The sequence below is a fragment of the Bombus vosnesenskii genome, unplaced genomic scaffold, assembly GCF_011952255.1.
Source record: "Bombus vosnesenskii isolate JDL3184/JDL3185 unplaced genomic scaffold, Bvos_JDL3184-5_v1.1 scf7180000013444, whole genome shotgun sequence".
In the NCBI taxonomy this organism is placed as follows: Eukaryota; Metazoa; Arthropoda; class Insecta; order Hymenoptera; family Apidae; genus Bombus; species Bombus vosnesenskii.
This window is the reverse complement of record NW_022883055.1, coordinates 368555-386916: the sequence shown is the minus strand read 5'-3', so window position 1 is coordinate 386916 and position 18362 is coordinate 368555. Positions and strand designations below refer to the sequence as shown.

The 18362-nt window shown below is 37.3% G+C and overlaps 1 protein-coding gene across 20 annotated transcripts in view; it reads left to right on the top strand.

Moving 5' to 3' along the window:
* LOC117238212 (CUGBP Elav-like family member 2) overlaps window positions 1-18362 on the top strand; it is a 353266-nt gene that overhangs the window by 33681 nt on the left and 301223 nt on the right. The window lies entirely within an intron of this gene.

The following is an 18362-nucleotide window of genomic DNA, read 5'->3' as shown; positions in this document are numbered from 1 at the left end:
AGGGGAAGAGGATACAACGGAAGGGTAGAGCAAGAGAAAAGGGAGGGCAAGGTAGATTGCTACGAAGTTAGCTGGTTAACTCGACGAAACAACAGTAGCAAGTTAGCGCGAGAAGTTGGCGTCAGTTGGCACCAGCGCGTCGTGAAGCTCCAAGAGGACTGGAGCAAAAGGGTAGGGGCAGACCTCGAAGCTGGGGGCTCTAACTATTTCATTGTTTCATAATTGAAGCATTTGCGGTCTCACCGTTATGCATATATCTATTAGAGAGGCTGAAGCGTGAAAACGCAGCACTGTCGACGCCGAAACTTGCTTCGTTATTGAAGTAAGACGGGGTCGTCTTAGGAACTTGAGTCGATTTCTGCGAAATCGATCGATATATTTTCCCTGTTCCTAACACTGTTCAAATTACAGAAAATTATCACTAATTACATATATATGTATTCTATCCTTCAATATATATGTATAGCGATTAGAATATTTAGTATTTAAAAGTCATTTTGTGTCTATCATTATTCCACGGTGTTAGAAACACTTGAGAAAAGTAATAGTGTCGTTTCTGGACTAAAGTTGTAATGATAACAAGACAGTGTGGCGCGTCGATGATGTCAGCGATCTGACGAACTTCATCAAACTAACTTCATGGATCGTTGTACATGTTGGCGTGTTTGGATTACCGCGTTCACCATTGTCCTATATTTTAGAACTTGCAAACTTCCGCTGTAAACATTCTAACGTGCTGGCTGCTCGTGGAACTTAAGTTCGTAAGTTCATTAAGCTTATAATGTATTCGATACCATGAACAAATCTAATCAATTTCACACTTCAAACTGCCAAATTATTATTCCGTACACGTTGATAAAATATGTTCACAGTGAATTAGCCAACTTTCGCTTAATTGGTCGGAACAAGTCAAAGTATTTTATCCAGATTTATTAAAAATGATATCTCGCGGAAACGCATTGGGCCACGGTTGGACGGGTCCAGAATACGGACACGATAATGAAGCAAATTTTTCCGTCTCGTTGCCGCCATACGATGCGCGGCGATAAAGTGGTCAACCAACGAATTAGTTTGTGACACGATCGGTCGATTTATGGAAATCGGTTTAACGTCGTCGGGCCGTTCGTATATTTCGTATTAACGTAATACCTATTCCCAGCAGCGTTTCCGACAGATTTGCATGCATTGTCCGACAATCAATTAAAATATTCCAGTATTTATGTTCCATCTGAACAGTTGTTACGAGGCGAAAGGGGGCACGCGTGTATTTCACTCGGAGAGTTTACGTATCCGAATAACTTGTCCCTGGACATTTCGCGGTACAAATTCGTTGGCACCACGTTAGACTCGTTATGGGATCGTGTTACCGGGATAACCTTGATTAACTTATCCACTCACTTCCGAAAGTCGTTGTCATCCCCGGTGCTCTTTATCTCGAGATTGATGTCTGGTGCCTCTGGCTATTTCCCATGGAATTATTAAAATAGGAATTGCGAATTTACTCTGTGGTAGGCGAATATTGATTTTTACTTCTATTTCTGTTTTTCATATGTTTCATTATCGCTGTCTGTGCAAGAACAACGTGAGAATAACAATAACTGTGATTTTTTAACGTATGAACAGTTGAAAAAAAGTTGCACCGAAAGTCCTTTACTAATTAAAGTACGATAAATTAAGCAATAACGTAGAAGAGAAATCTAATTTTATACGTGTTCGGAATGTTTGTTGAATCATCGCATGTAACCAAACGATTACTTTTAATTATTACATTGTAAAATTACAGTAATTATCAAAATAATCGGCACGTGTAAATTCAACAAGTAGAATGATAAAATTAACCTAACAAGCAGCTGCATACGCGTATATGTGTGTTTGTGTGTTTACGATGTTGCACAGAACACGCTTACAGCATTGCATGGGTATTGGTCGAGCATCGTGCCTGAGATACGTAATCACCGTTGTGCACCTGACTGGACTCGGTGGAATAATTTTGCGGCGAAGATCATCTCGGTAATATAGATCCGGGGAAGGCATGGTTGGCGAGCCAACCTGTTTCGCACGTTGGTTTCGCGACGCGAGGCATAAATAAAGGTTAAAGATTCAACGTCGTAAAATACCATGTCAACGCGGAAGCAAATATTAACCGTTGCGTTGTTCCATGAAAATAATGAAATAGTTTTCTTTGTATTTCCTAGCTAGAGAATTAATAATAATAAAACGGAACTTCTTTGAGTTATCGTTTATTTAAACATCGTTCAACGACTTTCGAGTGTTTCTAACTGTTTTAAGGCTCAATGAAATACAATGTAATGATGTTTTGATAATGAAGTATTAAGATTAGTTATACTTGAAAAACTTGTTAGTAATATTCTTGAGCCTTTACCCATTACGCTGTAAATTTGTTTGGCAGCATTTGGGCTCTTAAAAAATTTTGGTAATTAATTGCGTGCGTACGTTGTTCAAAGAATCAGTACACCGCGTGTATCAAAAAGTTATGATCGTCAATTTAAATATATCCTTTTCGTAACGAACATTTAAGTCGTTTTTATTTTATGATTGTTTAGGCAAATAATGAAACGAATAGATAGCGAGAAAGAGAGAAAGAAATGGGAACACGATTTGTCTATTAGCGGATTCAGTAATGGAGTTAACTTACGTGGTTGCGCAACCAATTATACTTTGCCTGTATAGTAGAATGTGCAATTTTCGGGCGCTATTATGCGAGAGTGGTATAGAAATAGGTGGTAGGAACCATTTCTCTAAGGTTCGTTTATTTATGACTTTAATATCGGTTACTATTGGAATACTAAATCATTAATTGAATTATTTTCAGTTCTGAATTGGAACAGTAGAGTGCAATTAAAGTAGACATTTTCTATTATCCTTTTGATTTCTGATTAATTCACCTGCATTTTGCGTAATGCGTGTATATTTTAATTTGATAATGTAATCCGTCTGTGTCTGATATTTGTAATTTACACTTCGTTTAATCATTACAATTTAACGTATTTACTTAAACGGGTATGTTGTGTTTATGCTTATTAATAGCCATAGATATATGATACAGGATCTGTTACACCTTAATTACTCTATTAACTATAAGACCATATCCATTTATTAAATCCCAATGTGTTATTACAGTGACATTAGTAGGGCATCTAGAAATGAGGAAGATTAATTAATCCTTTAGGAAACTGGTCCATGTAGGACATGACGAACACAGAACAACCGCAACGTAGAATCGTTAGTGTATATCCTAAACTATTCTCAATAGATAGGACCATAATATGAAGATCTAAAGTGGTATTATAGGAGCGACGCATTAACGATTAAATTAGCATTTCTACGCAGTTGATCCACATAATTCCATCGATCAATTATCATTTTTAATTGCTACTTTAACTACTTGTTTTCGAATTTATATACAGTACCTCTATCTATATAGCGTAGTATAGTGTTTCGAAATGCATAGTACACTAACTCCGTGAATTTAATAAAGTGCCACTAAAATGTAATTTCCAACTTTCCTGAGAAAAGAATTTCTCATGAAACTCATACTGACCTCGATGGTTGCAATCTGTGACAGAGACCCTACGCTACCAAGTATTTGATTACGAAGCCAATTCGCCTTCACATTCATGCATCAACTTTTAATTTCTCACTCGTTTATTCTAATCCATATAAAACCAATATGTTTACGAGGTAGTCTAGTAACAAATCTGAAAACAACTAGTCGTAAAAAATTAATTCTTTAAATAGCCGGACGTCCGGCCAAGCAGGACAACGTGATCGAAGATACATACACAGAACGACCGCAACGCGGAATCGTTAGCGTATAATCCTAAACTATCCTCAATAACCGAGCCACACTCGCGGCGTACGAAAGCAAAGTGGTAGTATACGAGTATGGAAGCGACGCATTAGTGAATTAGCGTTTCCTGCCATTGCAATCAAGGTAATGCGCCGCTACGGCACGCGCTATGGCCCCTCTCTTCACGGCTCTTGCTGTTGCACACGGATATCGCCTGCTGCCTTTCCCGTGTACGTTGTATCTCGAGACAATTAATAATTCAACATCTTGAAGGATTCAACCGGCGCGCTTAACAGAAACGAGACCTTCGAGCGATTCTCAATTGCTTCGTCGAATTAATAAGTGACTTTCAACTAAGTATGCTACCAACGAATAAATAGATCAATTATCGTTGATGTTATATTCGGTACTTTTATACCAGGACAAGTTCCGCGGAAAAATTTAGTAACCGTTGCTGAGGAGGTAACTGTATCGATGTTCAATTTGTGAGAATTTTCCCAGCGCAATTGAGAATTGGCACAAGATTATTTGAAAAATTCGGTGAAAAATATAATTCCGAGTTCTTCTGTAGAAAAGCGGTACTATTTATTCGATGCTCCTTAGTGCTGTTCGTTAATATTTTGCAATGTAAAATTACTAGAATATAGTACATTTTTCGGTAATTAATTTTTTATCGTTATTCGATATCATAACTATAATATTCTTTTGTATCTTTTAACAAACTGAACACACAACACTTGCCTGAAACGATGTTTTATCACATCGTAAATGATGGAAATGTAATTTCCTCCTGTCATCTCTATCCTTGTGCTCTACTTTTACAGTTTTAATGCAAATTTCTCAATTACCTTTTTGCAAAGATTAAGAGACCGCTTAATGATTAAAACGAAGCATAGAAAGAAAAGAGGTTGTGTTTAGAATTTATTTTAATTTATTTATTTCTATTAGTTTCTGTTTAACGTTTAAGTATTTCTTCTTTCGTGAATATTTTGTTGCAGTCATACATCCAAATCAGTTTTCCTAATTGGTAGGTTTAAAAAGGCATAAATAGAAAATCATCGTGATTGAGAACGAACGCGATCGATTCACCAGTGATTCACAAGTAGAAGTTTACTCCATTTTTACTAAGGACACAGTCCCTACGTCTAACTTCACATCGCTATCGGCTCGAATATGGCAGTGAAATGTGGTTGATTGTTTTTATGACATTGTTTTGATGTATTTCTAAAATACTATTATTACTATTAAGCGACTCCTTTATCAAAATAATATAAAATACCAGTATGTTCCTTTTACTGTCGTAATCGCACAAGTTGGATTTTCAATTTCGTTGTCAATTTATAAATATTGCACATTTCGTGTTTTCCTCTTGGAGAAACTTTTTGACAATAACACACAACTAGATGGAAAATAACTGAAAGAACTCAGTAGAATTTAAAAATATGCAATCATCAAACTATATTAATTATAGTATTTGTTTCCCATTCAATTTATCCATAACCTATACACTTTTAGCGACTAGAAGAAAATTCATATTTTGACACCCTTGGTAAAACCGGAATACCTATTTCGTTCGATAGAATAAAAAGAGAGAGAGAGAGAGTTTCGTTTCACGTTGCGCACAATCGGACACTGATTGAATTTCGCGTTTGTCAAAGTGCACAATGTATGAGCTTTTTTTTCACCTGGAAAACTTTAAACGTCCCGGAATTCAAATCGTTTTCAGAAATCCGTGGTTCAATCAACAAAACGTTTATGACGTGAAGCCGCAAAACCTTATGGGTCACAAACTTTTTCGTTGCATCTTGCTCAACTAATACACTTGCAATTTTAATTTTTAACAACTTTATCGTTCTACGATAGTTGCTCCAACAATAAAACGATCGTGTTGTTTCACTCGTGCTGTTTCACTGGTTGCAAATTATTAGATATACAAATTCCCATTTCATATAGTGCCATTATTGTTGTAAAATGTCAAAAAAAGGAAAAAAAGAAGAAATTCGGTCTAATATAATGATCTTAACGAAGAAGTTTCATGTCAGTTCTAATTCCCGATAACGTCTTTCTTTTAAGTAGCCCAAAGTGAGCGTATCATGCCACTCATGAAAAGTTTGTGCGAGCAACATCCATTATTTTTGCTCTCCATTCTCAGCCCCGTAGTAAGAGTACTTGAACGCGAATTCATTGTTATCACTTGTCGTTTCCGTAATCACTTTGCACGCGTCTCGTCCATCGAACCAGCGGCTGTCTGTGCGCTAGAACGAACCGCGAGTAAAATGCGTCAAATAATTTTACCGTGTGACGCCAGTCACGGACGATGCGCATCGAACGTTTCATTGGCACACCTGTTCTATATCGAGGTCGCGCGACAAAAATGTTTTTCCTCGCCCATCGAACGCGAAATCAGTCGGGGGAATTGAGTTACTCGAGTCACGTTCTACAAATTCTGGATTTTGTTCCTTTGAGCTAATCGAGCTTTAAAGCACTCCAACGAGAAAATTGCAAATTTCTATGCTCTTACGGTCAGTTCCTGTACCATACATGGGGGCGTGCAGTGCGAAATGAGAGACCAGCAAATGGCAAAATAGCAATTTGAGATAGATGAAAAATTGAATTGTTTATATTGTTGCGTTACGGAGTACTGTTTCATTGTTTGTATTCTCTGAACATGTTGAGTGTGTTTAAACATTGATTGAAAACATCGATAAAAAGGGTTAATTTAGTTTGAATTAAAAAACCAAAACTGTATGTTTTACCTGGCTGGATATGTTGGTATGTGCCTGTCTCGATGATGCATCGGATTTTCGATTGTCCGAAAGCTAAAAAATTAATTAGAAATACAGCAAGCCGTGTTTCCAGAATTCTATCGATTGTTTCGACCAATTTTTGCGTTTCATTTCCTGTGACGAAAAAATTGAGTTACCAAACAAAGCATTTCTAGATACGCATGAATAGATACGTATTTCGATAAGGCAAAAAGTGATTTTCTAAAAAAAATGCATTTTACGCAATCAACGAAATAACGTTTTTTTCGTTTTTTCAATTCAAGATCACTCGGAAATTGAATTCTTTATTCATTATTAACCATTAAAAAGGGTTACTATGTTAGATGTTATACTATGTGGTTAAATAAATACGGTGTTTATCCAGCGCTGTGGAGAGAAGAATACATCACAAAGCGACAGAAAAGTTAAAAAATCATTGTGAAAGCTGGAAGCACGACGTTTGAAGGCAGAATCCTTCCGAAAGGACAGCATTAGTAGGTGCCTCTGACGCTAAGGGAAGAACAGCTCTGTCTGTTTCTTTCGCTTCCTCTTTCGTTCGGTGAAAAATCTTTGGCTGTCTCGTTAAAACTTTTTCTCAAGAACATCTCGAGAGCACTCTTATCAAAAAAGGTTTCATCCACGTTCCACCGTCGTCCTTCTTTTACTTAAGGATCGCAACGCAAAAACCGTGTTCTAAACGTACCTGCTTACCTGCGCGACAAGTATATCGAGACGTCATTCCAATCCGCGATAGCCGCAACTTTGCATTTATTTCGTAACGTTCTTCATGCGTAAACGTCGATGGCAATCTCAATTTACGAGTAGGTATCATAAACATTGACTAGTCACTCACACACAGATACTTGAAATTGTTTATTCTAGCACGGTCAAGAAATTGAAATTACTTTCGCATCAACCCAATGCGGTACACATCAATCACACAGTGCATTCTTTTGTATCTTGCAATCATTTCTATTGGTTCGTACGCGGTAACCCGATATGAGTATCTGCACTACGATATGATCATCATAAAAAAATTCGTACGTTCGATTCGTTATTAGTTTTTAACGCAAAAGGTCTTTCATACATAGAGATTGAAATTAAAATACATTTCCATATTCCTTGGTCAATGGGAGCAATCGATTCGAAAATTCATAGATATAATATTCATATTTTGACGAACGTACGAATGAAAATAACAATCATGAAAATCATTCCTCTAACGCAGTCGATGTCGTTGGCTTCGTTACCATTTTGAAAACTAGATTCCAGCGGAATTCCACGATAAAGCAATCGCTCTGAATTCAGAAGATAAAATTGCCTTTGGGAAGGTAACAGTGTGACTCCCAGAAGTCCCTACCCGGGAGACAGAAAGCAACAGGGAATTATAAAAGTGGAAATCAACATGCTGGTTTTTCAGCGTGTCCCAATCGTTCACGCAGTGAATCCACCATCTTCGTGCTTGATGTAGCAGACAGGGTGGACTTGTAATCTCTCCATTGTGTCGACGCTGTGACGCGTATACGCAGATACGAGTGATTCGGTCACTGCAGCCAGCAAACGTGCGTCTGAACGTGTCCATCTAGTGGCTCGCAAATCTGAATTTCTCAGTCGTGCGTGAAGGCTCGGCATTTCTCCGGGTTCTTCCACCAGTTCAAAGAGAACATAGACTACCATTACCACGTGTGTCGCGTGATTGTCGCTTTCGGAATATTTACCTGCATTTTCATACATAGGCATGTATAGTCGACGTAAAGGAGTATTTTAGTTTTCTAAAAAGTTTCGTTTTGTTTTGAACGTTAACGTTGGAGTTGATCTTCGGGTCGATACACAGCTTGTTGGATGTGTGACGCAATTAAATATTTTCTACTCTACAAATTTTCGTTTCGTTATGAAATTCAATGTCAACTAAAGAAACAATTAAAAAACTTAAGATCACATTGACGTTTCAGAAAATGTAATTCATGAAAAAATCAAAATATATTCATCTGGTCAGTCCTCTTGAATACAATAAATTACATTTGAAACATGTTTTGATGAAGTCAATATATAACGAGTTATTTCAAGTGATAATTTTTATCGACTCATATTGTATTATGAGAGTCTCCTAGTATATTCGTCAAACATATCACAGATGATCAAATTCCTGAATTGATGCCAACGGAAACTTAATCGTTGCCAAAGAATCTACTGCTTCTCCAACTTGCAATTTTTAATCTATATCATCTAAAGGTGTTAAAATATCGAGATAATAAATTATTTTATTGTTCATTCAAGTCTTAACTTAAGATTAGATCCGATTTTTCGATACTTGTTCATTTTCGAAAATTACCAATTATTTTATCTCGACGATAAAATTGTAAAATTCACGATAATGTTCCTGCGCCGTAACGTACTTCTCCTTTCTACAATCTCAACGAAACACTCTGTATATCATAATTCAACGAAAATTCGCGTCGCGTCGTTGGTAAATTGCAATTTCTTCCTTTCCGTAGCCAGTTTTCCGCCATCACTGTAGAGTCTTGTCGAACACGATCGCGACAAGTTTGCGGTGCACGACAGCCGGAACGCGCGCGAGTATTTACATCTGCTAGCTGTGTAGAACACGCAGGATATCTAGAGAATAGGCAAGACCGAAGAGAGAGAAGAGCGATACACTACGGAGACTGGCTGGTTGGAACATTGAAAAGTATGCAGGCGCGTCGTGTTTGGGTCTGAGATGTATCGCGAAATACTCGTTTCTGGTACATACGTACACGCTATCCAGGAACACATGCAAACTTATCTTACATGCGGATGTGGCAGTGCAAGCGATCACGTAGCACTCATAGTCTTCCCTGTAGGTTTGTAGGAGCGTGACTATATACGGCAGCCAAGGCGAATTCACAATGCAGAGACGTCGTTGCCCTTCTCCCATTTTCCCGATGTCGTATAGGCGTCCTCCTGCAATGTCCCGTCTGTTATTGGATTTGTTTGAAACTTTTCAAATTCGACCAGCAAATGTGTCTAACGCGGGACGTGCTCGGGATGTACCGAGACAATTTTTGAGCAGCTCGACCGCCGCGGCAGAATACTCCTTGAAATGTCTCCTCCTCGTTCCTTCAATGTATCAGTCATTTTCAATGGAAACTTTCAGTGTAGGGAGCAGATCTATAACCGTGCTGGGATTCACGATGGTACATATTTTCGTTCAATGTGTATATGTACTTTGGAATACGATGATGTTTTACCAATAGGAAGATTTTCTTCGTTAGGAAAGTCACTTGACGAACTTGTAAATCGACATTTTTCCTGTTGTTCTTTTAGCAAAACAATGGAAATCTTCGCTCTTGTTACGCAGTGTATCTTTTTTTAATCATTGGAATGTTTCACGGGTTAATCTTTAACGATTGATTGTATCAATATTTTGTTATCGTTCGCGTTCATCGCGCGTATGTATAGCACTGATTCAAAATTTCAAACTGAATAGGGTCTCATTCATGTCGAATTCGCGAAAGTTTCCTAGTCCGTAGGAGAATTGTAGAGCAATCTCCTGTAATAAGAAAGAGGAACTTTTGTGATCCTTTTTGTTCGCGAACTGGGATTCGACTTTCGAAAATTGGCTTTGAACGAAAAGCCGGAAGAATGAGTTTCTATCTATTGGATTGAATTTTTTAAAATTTCATCGATTCGTTTCCGATACATATATATTTACACAAGAAAAGACCAATTTTAACGACCAATGTCTTTTAAATATAAGTATTAGAAGTTTCTAGGAATTTTTAGAAATTATTATTTATTAAACGACCAAATTATATCATTATACAGATAGTGAAAAATGTTGGCAAAAATGTTGAGGTTATTCGATGTGTAAACAAAGAAAACACGCGGATAAATTGTAAGGCAGAAAATATATTTAAATAGAAGTGTAATTATAAGTAAGAATACAATTTGAGCTGGTCCAGATTCGCACGCTAGCTGTGTTACCCAATAACTGAAAACTGTTTATGGTCTGACTTCGTTGCAGTCTTTTGTCTACGCCCTGTCGATGGCTTCAGTGCTTGAGAAAATTAAAAAGACCAGATGTAGAGTTTTCTTATAAATGGTGACCACTTTAGCAAAAAACAATTAAAGTAAGGAGAGTTAATCGGAAACATGAAGGCATTAAATTAATTCCACGTAATACGGTTACGAGTTACGAGGTGGTTTTCTGTTTCAATAATTCGAGCAACAACGAACGAGTTGCTTTATGAACAACGGCTAGATATATAAGAAACTCGATGGATAACTAGTAGCGTTGCTCGTGTGAGCAATGAATGTTTCCCCTTGTCAGCGATAAAATCGATGTATATGCAACTGTTACACTGCTTTTTGTGTAAACACCATTGCCAGGCTGTGATTTTGATCAATGAAGCTTTTCCTTTGGCTTTCCTTTCTGTAAAGTGCACCCGATACAGAACACAATCAATCTCTACTGTAAAGCGTGTGTTTCTTGTATATCTTATTGTTACTAAATGTTTGGTAAATGTATCTGTTTCTGAAAAACTGCTCTTAAATATCATTTCTCCTTTACAAGAAGGTCAGCTAAAATATATCCTATTATTAATAATCGACGAGCAAAAAATGTGTTTGCATTTTAAGATGAATTCAGTCCTATGAGAGGTAAGAAGTATCTATAAATCTTCGTAAAAAAAGGAAAAATTACACGGCTGATTCCTTACCTGCTTTTGAAAATAGACGCAATTGTATTTATGTTTCCCCTCCACGACGAGGCAAACCAAAAGTTGAATAAAAATCAACGAACCCTACCTTATTATCGGGCTAAGTGACTTTGTCGTGTCATCGAGCACTTGGTTCGCTCGATATTGGGCTTTAAAGAGGTTAGCTGGAGACCTGCGGCCTTAAAGAGCGTTAAGAAAGACAGAAAAAGTTGTTTGCTAGCGGCCGATTTACTACACGTGATTAATAATCGCTTCACTGTGTTCACTTGAAATGCATTGGATTTAATAAAACATTTTAATACCGATTTGCTTTATTCGATTAGATAATGAGCAAGCTTATTAGTAGAAAAGGATGTCCAGCACATTAAGCAGAAAATTACCGGCTAGAGTAGCAAAAGGACGGTTGGATAAATAGAGCCTTGAAAGAAATTAATTTTCTAATAACTGACGTATCAAGACTAATCAATATTCGTTATTTTTGTTAATTAAATCACTCGTTGAAATTTTATAAAAAGAGTGTTACAAAGATATTAGTGATTTAATATCTTAAGATCGAAGACTTTCAAATTTATTTCGCACACAATACTTTGGCTTAAATTAATATATCGTTTACTACTTCGACTCTTCAAATATGTCGCATCATTTTATAATGTGCTGTAATCATTGACAAGTAACTCTAGTCGCGATATTTCTCTGATTGAAAATTCAAACTAGATATTCCTCAGAATCTTAATCCGGGATGTTTCATTCCCTGTTAATCGCGATCGTTAGAAACGCATAGTCACGCTTTTTAATCTCATCGGTAACTTTTTTTCCTCTAGACTGGGTAATGGAAAAGTCGGATTGCGAGGTGCAAGCGACAGAGAGGGGAGGCCAGGTTCGGATACGAAACAGGATAAAAACGAAGGTACAATTGAGCAATCTCATGATTGGAGACCTTCCGTGAGAGAGGCTGCATAAGGTCTGCTTGCCCATGTCACGGCTGCTCGCTGTCCTGCGAGATAAATCCGTCCAATCCTCTAAGGAACAGCACTCGCTGTTTATTCGCCGCTTTTTCCTTGATTTCATGAACGAACAAGGTGGTTCGGCTTTCTTTCTAAGATCAGACCATTTCGCTTCGGTTACCCTCTCTTCAAACTGCTAGCCCTCTTAGTACATTGATTAATATATTATTAATCGTTCGACGAGTTTTTTTATTCCTTCTCATCTTTTGATACACCGTATACCTGTGTATATGTGTATGTGTTAATATAAATAATTAATGCGATTTAAAGCAAATATCACGTTGAAAATATTTATGAAAATATTAAAGAAATTTTTAGTCTCTCGTCCAATAAACATTCGTCGATGAATTCTAATAAATCATTGCACAAATTTTCTCATTGACTTTTAGGTATTGGTTCCCTTATCTCCGGTCTTACCGCCTTCTTTGTATTTTGTATTATAGATTTTCGATATTTTTATCGAATGCAATAGTTGTTCTCATTTTTTACATTTTCGTTTACCTACATCAAATTTATATAAATTTGTGTTAGCATATCAGAATATTGACCACGTTTAACATTAATCGAGTGGACGTTGTGAATAACGGTTAAGATAATTATATTTATTCAAGAATTCTAGGTATTACGTGATAACAGGTTTCGCTTGAATCCTTAGGATCGGCTTGATATCTTTTCGTTTCGATCTTTTCTTCCACGTAGTTTCCACGATATCGAAGTATCTACTTTCCCACGTAATTACGATTTTTATAATATTGGCTCTTTTACATAATGCCATTGTGATATATATTTGATCAGATAAAAATGCGTCCAATCGTCGTATTGTTAATAAAAATAGCGCAAGTTCGAATACTGCGTGACATAGCAGTCGTAACGAAGGAAGAAGATTTATTGTTCTCGTAAACGTTTTCCCTGGCCTCATTGTTATTTTAGACTTTTACTATGCGAGAGCTTTAGCGTCTCCTTTGTCACGGAATTTTCAATGCATTCGGTCCACAGTTCCAGCTATTACTTCTTGTTATTGCATGAAAGCCCAACTATAATTAGTCTGTCATAAAAATACCGAGAACATATGTCATCTATATAAACCTTGATTTAAAATGGAACGCTGGTGTAGAACTACTTTGCATTGTAATATCGTAAAGTATTTTCAAAGGAGGGATTTGTTGAATTTATTTTAGATTTTGTGTTTTTAACGTTTTTGTTAAATATTTTTACTCAAAAAGATACAAATCAATGGTTGGAAATTGCGATGTGAAGAAACGCGTATCCTATACTTGTTAAAATCAGATTCGAATTGGCACGTACTTTCACGGTATGCGTGTGATATCGATTTGATCCTTTTTAGACTTTTATATATTTAAAAAAATAAGCACGTAAATTATAGAAAGGGTACAGAGGATATTAAATCCATTTCTTAGCTCACTAACGCGCAGATGTAATTTAGGCCGAAGCGGTTTTCAGATTTTCGGTGGATGCTAATCGAGCAGCATTGCCCGTTGGAAACGCGATGCGGATATAATGCACGGGTGAAATAGCCCGGAAATGGCAATCCATCAATATCCCAGGCAGTACGAGCCCGGTTTTCAACGTTAATCAGTAATTAATTAGTGTTGGCTGGATAGCAGACTCGTCGTTCGTTACCAATCGTTTTTCGATGTAAGCACCGGCGTTTATCCGGTAAAAATATATCGAATTGTCACGGAATTAGCCAGCAGCCAACACAGCTCGCTCGTTTTTCCAGCATTTTCCGCCACGATATCATGGAATGTGTTCAAGCTTTATACCCTCTGGCGATGGTCGTTCCAATGATCAGCCTGGTATCAACCGAATAATGTAGTAATACATTAGCAAAGCCCCGCAATGGAACGTGCGTTTGCATGATCGCGTGCGCCACGTTTATTTGGATTTGTAATCACTTACGAATCCTGCCGCTAATGAGACGAGAATTATTCGAATTATTTTGCAATATTCGTTTGCCCTCTTTCCTTCGTTATTTTTATTTTTTGCTTGAAATTCGTGAAATATATATCTCGTGCTCTTTGCTAAATACGTCGTTGGTTTGCTTGCTTGTTTCAAGGACCTTTGGAGTAGTTATTGTTCCGAAGATGTTCAAAAGGCTAACGCGTGTGATATGACATCGAGTGTACTATAGCCTCTAAATTATCAATTTCTTTATGTTATAGAATAAATAATAGGTCGCGCTTGTACCTGTAGGTACCTTTCCGATCGCATCATTAACCAACCACAGTAACCAAATTTCGCTAGTAAGCATCGAATGACTTGTATCAATGAAAACGTATTTTGCCGTTTACGGTGGTCACTGATAAGGAGGAAAAGAGAGTTTAGCTTGGCCTGGTATAATTGTACGCCTGTAGCAGACCGAAAACAGTAATTCATCAACACATCAGAACGAGTTGGCAGCGCTAACGTTCCTAATCACTAATTAGCCAATTAGCTCACGCAATTTTGCTAATAACGGCTGCGTATATCGAGCCGATGAATGACGCGGCGCACCTGCAGCCACGTTAAAGGGGGCCTTTCAACCACGCTGCACTGGCTAGATGGTTGTGTGGCGTTTCGATTATAGCTCATCTCGTAATTAGTATTGTATCGACAAACCTTTCGCGGCTACACTCATCAGACTGATCACGTTTTGTACCTTTCCAATGGTACTCGAACGTCGCCAGCGTCATTATTTACTTAAATATACGCTACGATCGTCCATTTTCCCCGTTTGCTGTCCGATTCATCCCGAAGTATCGAAATATTAAAGCGAAGGTCGACGTAGACAGATTTTATTTCATCGTCGATTTTCCGTATTTTCATTTTCACAGATGACATTACGATTGCGGTTTTCGAATCGGTTTCTTAAATTCTAAGAAGCGATTTCATGTTTTGATAATCTAGAAAACGAGTGTTCCACATTTAATACGCGTTCCAATTGCGTCTGTGTAAGAAATGTAACGCTGCCATAGCGCCCTTGACCATTTGCAATGCTAATGACGTTCTTGTGACTTTCCATTTGCGTGCAACACTGCGAGCATCCGATATGATGCATACAAAGTCGTTCGTGTACGTAAATATAGAGTTCTTCCTTGTATTTTTTCGGCGGTATTTTTCCAAGATCTCAGAATTTTTTAATATCATTTTCTTTGAAATTTTAACCACGACGGCGAAACTTTTTTTAGACCGATATTATTTCTAAGTTAATTCTTCAACATTTTTGCTGAAATATTTCATAATTGAATGATTAATTCGGAAATTTATAATTCAGTATCTGAATTAACATTTTCAATTTCGCCTATCCTAGGTGTTTCTAATTTACTTAACGATAAACCAAAGCTAATAAATATTAACAAATTAATGATATACAGGGTGGTTGGTAACTGGTGGTACAAGCGGAAAGGGGGTGATTCTACGCGAAAAAAGAAGTTGAAAATATAGAATAAAAATTTCTTTTTTAATTTTTCCATCGAGACAACGATCTACAGTGAGATCCGTTACAACGAGACGCGATAAAGTGCACGCGTACCGAGCGAAAATTCAAAGTCGATTTTCTCGAGAACAAAGCCTCGAACGAGAAATTTTTATTCTATATTTTCGACTTCTTTTTTCGCGTAGAATCACCCCCTTTTCGCTTGTACCACCACCAGTTACCAACCACCCCGTATAAATTAATTTGAATAAATTAGGTTAATGACAAATTTCTCTGTTGATAACGCGTATTTATATAAATGCTGGAATGTAGGTTGCACACGTTTTTGCTCCAAAATCACCAGGGAAAGAATCTGGTTAAAATAGCAGCTCCGCTGCTGAATCCTCTTCTTGTAAGACTAAAACGTGCACGTATCCTGGGAACAAGGGGTGCGCGGATTTCTGTTTACCTAGTCTTTTATGCTAATGTTAAGCTCCAGAATACACCTAGAAATTTTATGACAGCATTTCAACTGGGGCCCGTATATTCATTTATCTGGAAAACCTCATGCTTGAATTTCATTACTCAACAATGGTAAGAAGTAAAAGCGTGAAACGTCCAAATAACATTGTTTATTTGCATTTCTACAATCATTCGTTCTTTTCTATCTGTTATTACACTTTTTTAAAGTTCATATTATCAAATATATAAATATATGGCAATCGATAAATATATTTATCGCAGAACGTAAAGAGAAACATTCTGCCTACCTTCGCTTAAACGTCGATTGATTCCTAACTTTTGCCAGCAGTATACGTTATAAATTTCAAATACAACTGCGAAATATTGATACAAAAGGTTAAAAATACATCGCGACCTGAAGGTTCGATCAAAAATGCTTTCGCCGATCCTCCATACATTTGGCAAAGTTCGCCAGTTCGAAATTCTCTTGCGACTTCGCCTCTCCTCCAAGCGTATAGCTGGGGAGCTAGACAAAACTCTGTCTCGAAGATGCTTGCCGTTTATTGATCCGAGTTTAAACGTTTCTTAAACATAGGTTGTTAAAGCAAGCTTGAAAAACTTACGTCACTATTGCTATCTCATTTTACGCACGCTAATGATTAATTGTTGTATCGTCATGGAAATATATGTTCGTTGGATAAGCAGCCATCTTCTGCTCGTAAATCATTGAGTTTGTGATTCGTTCTGCCAGTTATTTTCCTAAAGTATTATTCATCGCTCTGCTCTTTGTTACTTCAACTTGACTTTAACCGCAAAGTTAAATTTGTTTCGTAATGAATAATTAATTAGAAGGTTCAGAGGCTCGATCGATTTTAATCCCGAAAGTTCAAATTTATGTAGGTAGAACCATATTATATCCAAGCAGTCGTTGATCTGAAACAAATTTAGCGTGTACTTAAATCGAATGTTAAAATAAGAGCTTGAATATACGGTCGTGTTTAATTAATTTCGTAAAGATCGAGTAAGGTAGCAAACTAAAATCGTAAACAGCGCAGTATGAAACATTTGAAATCGTTTACGTCTTACGTCAACACGAAGCTGAAAATCGATGTAGCCTTTGCGCACTAATTCGATATACTATAAGTAGGTAACGCGTGTCAAAACTGTAAGTCAATTTTGAAGGAGGAAATTCGACGTCGTGAGGAACTGCGTGAAGTTTGTGACATAATGTTGAGTTAGGCCGTGTAAATAGAAGGTAGCAGTCGAGCTAGATGAATCCCTTGACTGAACAATACCTCTTTGTTGAGTTGCAAACGGCTGTTCCGCGCCGGCAAACAACTGCTGGTGCTTAGCTATGCAATAACGATACCAGCTCACCGTTTGCATTGTTATTTCTACGAGAAACTAAACCTACTCTTTTCCATTATCGAGTTAGGCTTTGTATTTGATGCTTATTTCTCGCGTGTTTTACCGAATACTTTGATACGCAGTGGATCGAAAAATACTTTTTCCACTAAGTACAAATTTGTTCATTTCTTCCGTTCTGATGTAATATAACCGTCCATGAAACTATCACACAGGTCAGTTTTTGTTAAAAGATTAAGACACATCTTTATTTTTCTGTCGAAGCAAAGCGTGATTTTTTAATGAAAAAAAGAAACGAACTCGTCAAATTATTCTATTCTCACTCGTAAACGACAAACTCGCAATTTACGTGGACGTGAATGTGTCAACACGTTTATTTAAATTTTAAATACCGCTCGGCTTCTTTATGTCCATTGTGCGCGTCGTTGAGCATTTGCTTACGCCATAAACGTCGAACATCTTTTATACCGTTTCATCTACTGAAACCGTGGACCTAGTCGCGTCTCGAGGATGTTGCTCGCTTGAGTAAGTCGACGGTACAAAACGTTCCAACTGTTATCTAATCTCGGAGAGCCATTCCGTGGCTCTGCCTTGTCGTCTGGTGTTGCTAGTGAAAAAGTGTTTACTCGCAAACACGCCTCACCTTCCATGCGCATCCGGTTTTGAACTGAATTCCCTGTCCCTGTTACTGGATTCCTACGATGTCGCAGTGATATTTTCGAAACGCTTTCTTCTTGATTTTATTTCACGTCGAGTCGAAAACGTGTTTCTAAAATAGTTGTCCTTCTTTAAACATCGTCAAACGTTTATATATAATTCCAAATACTAAAACCATGCGCA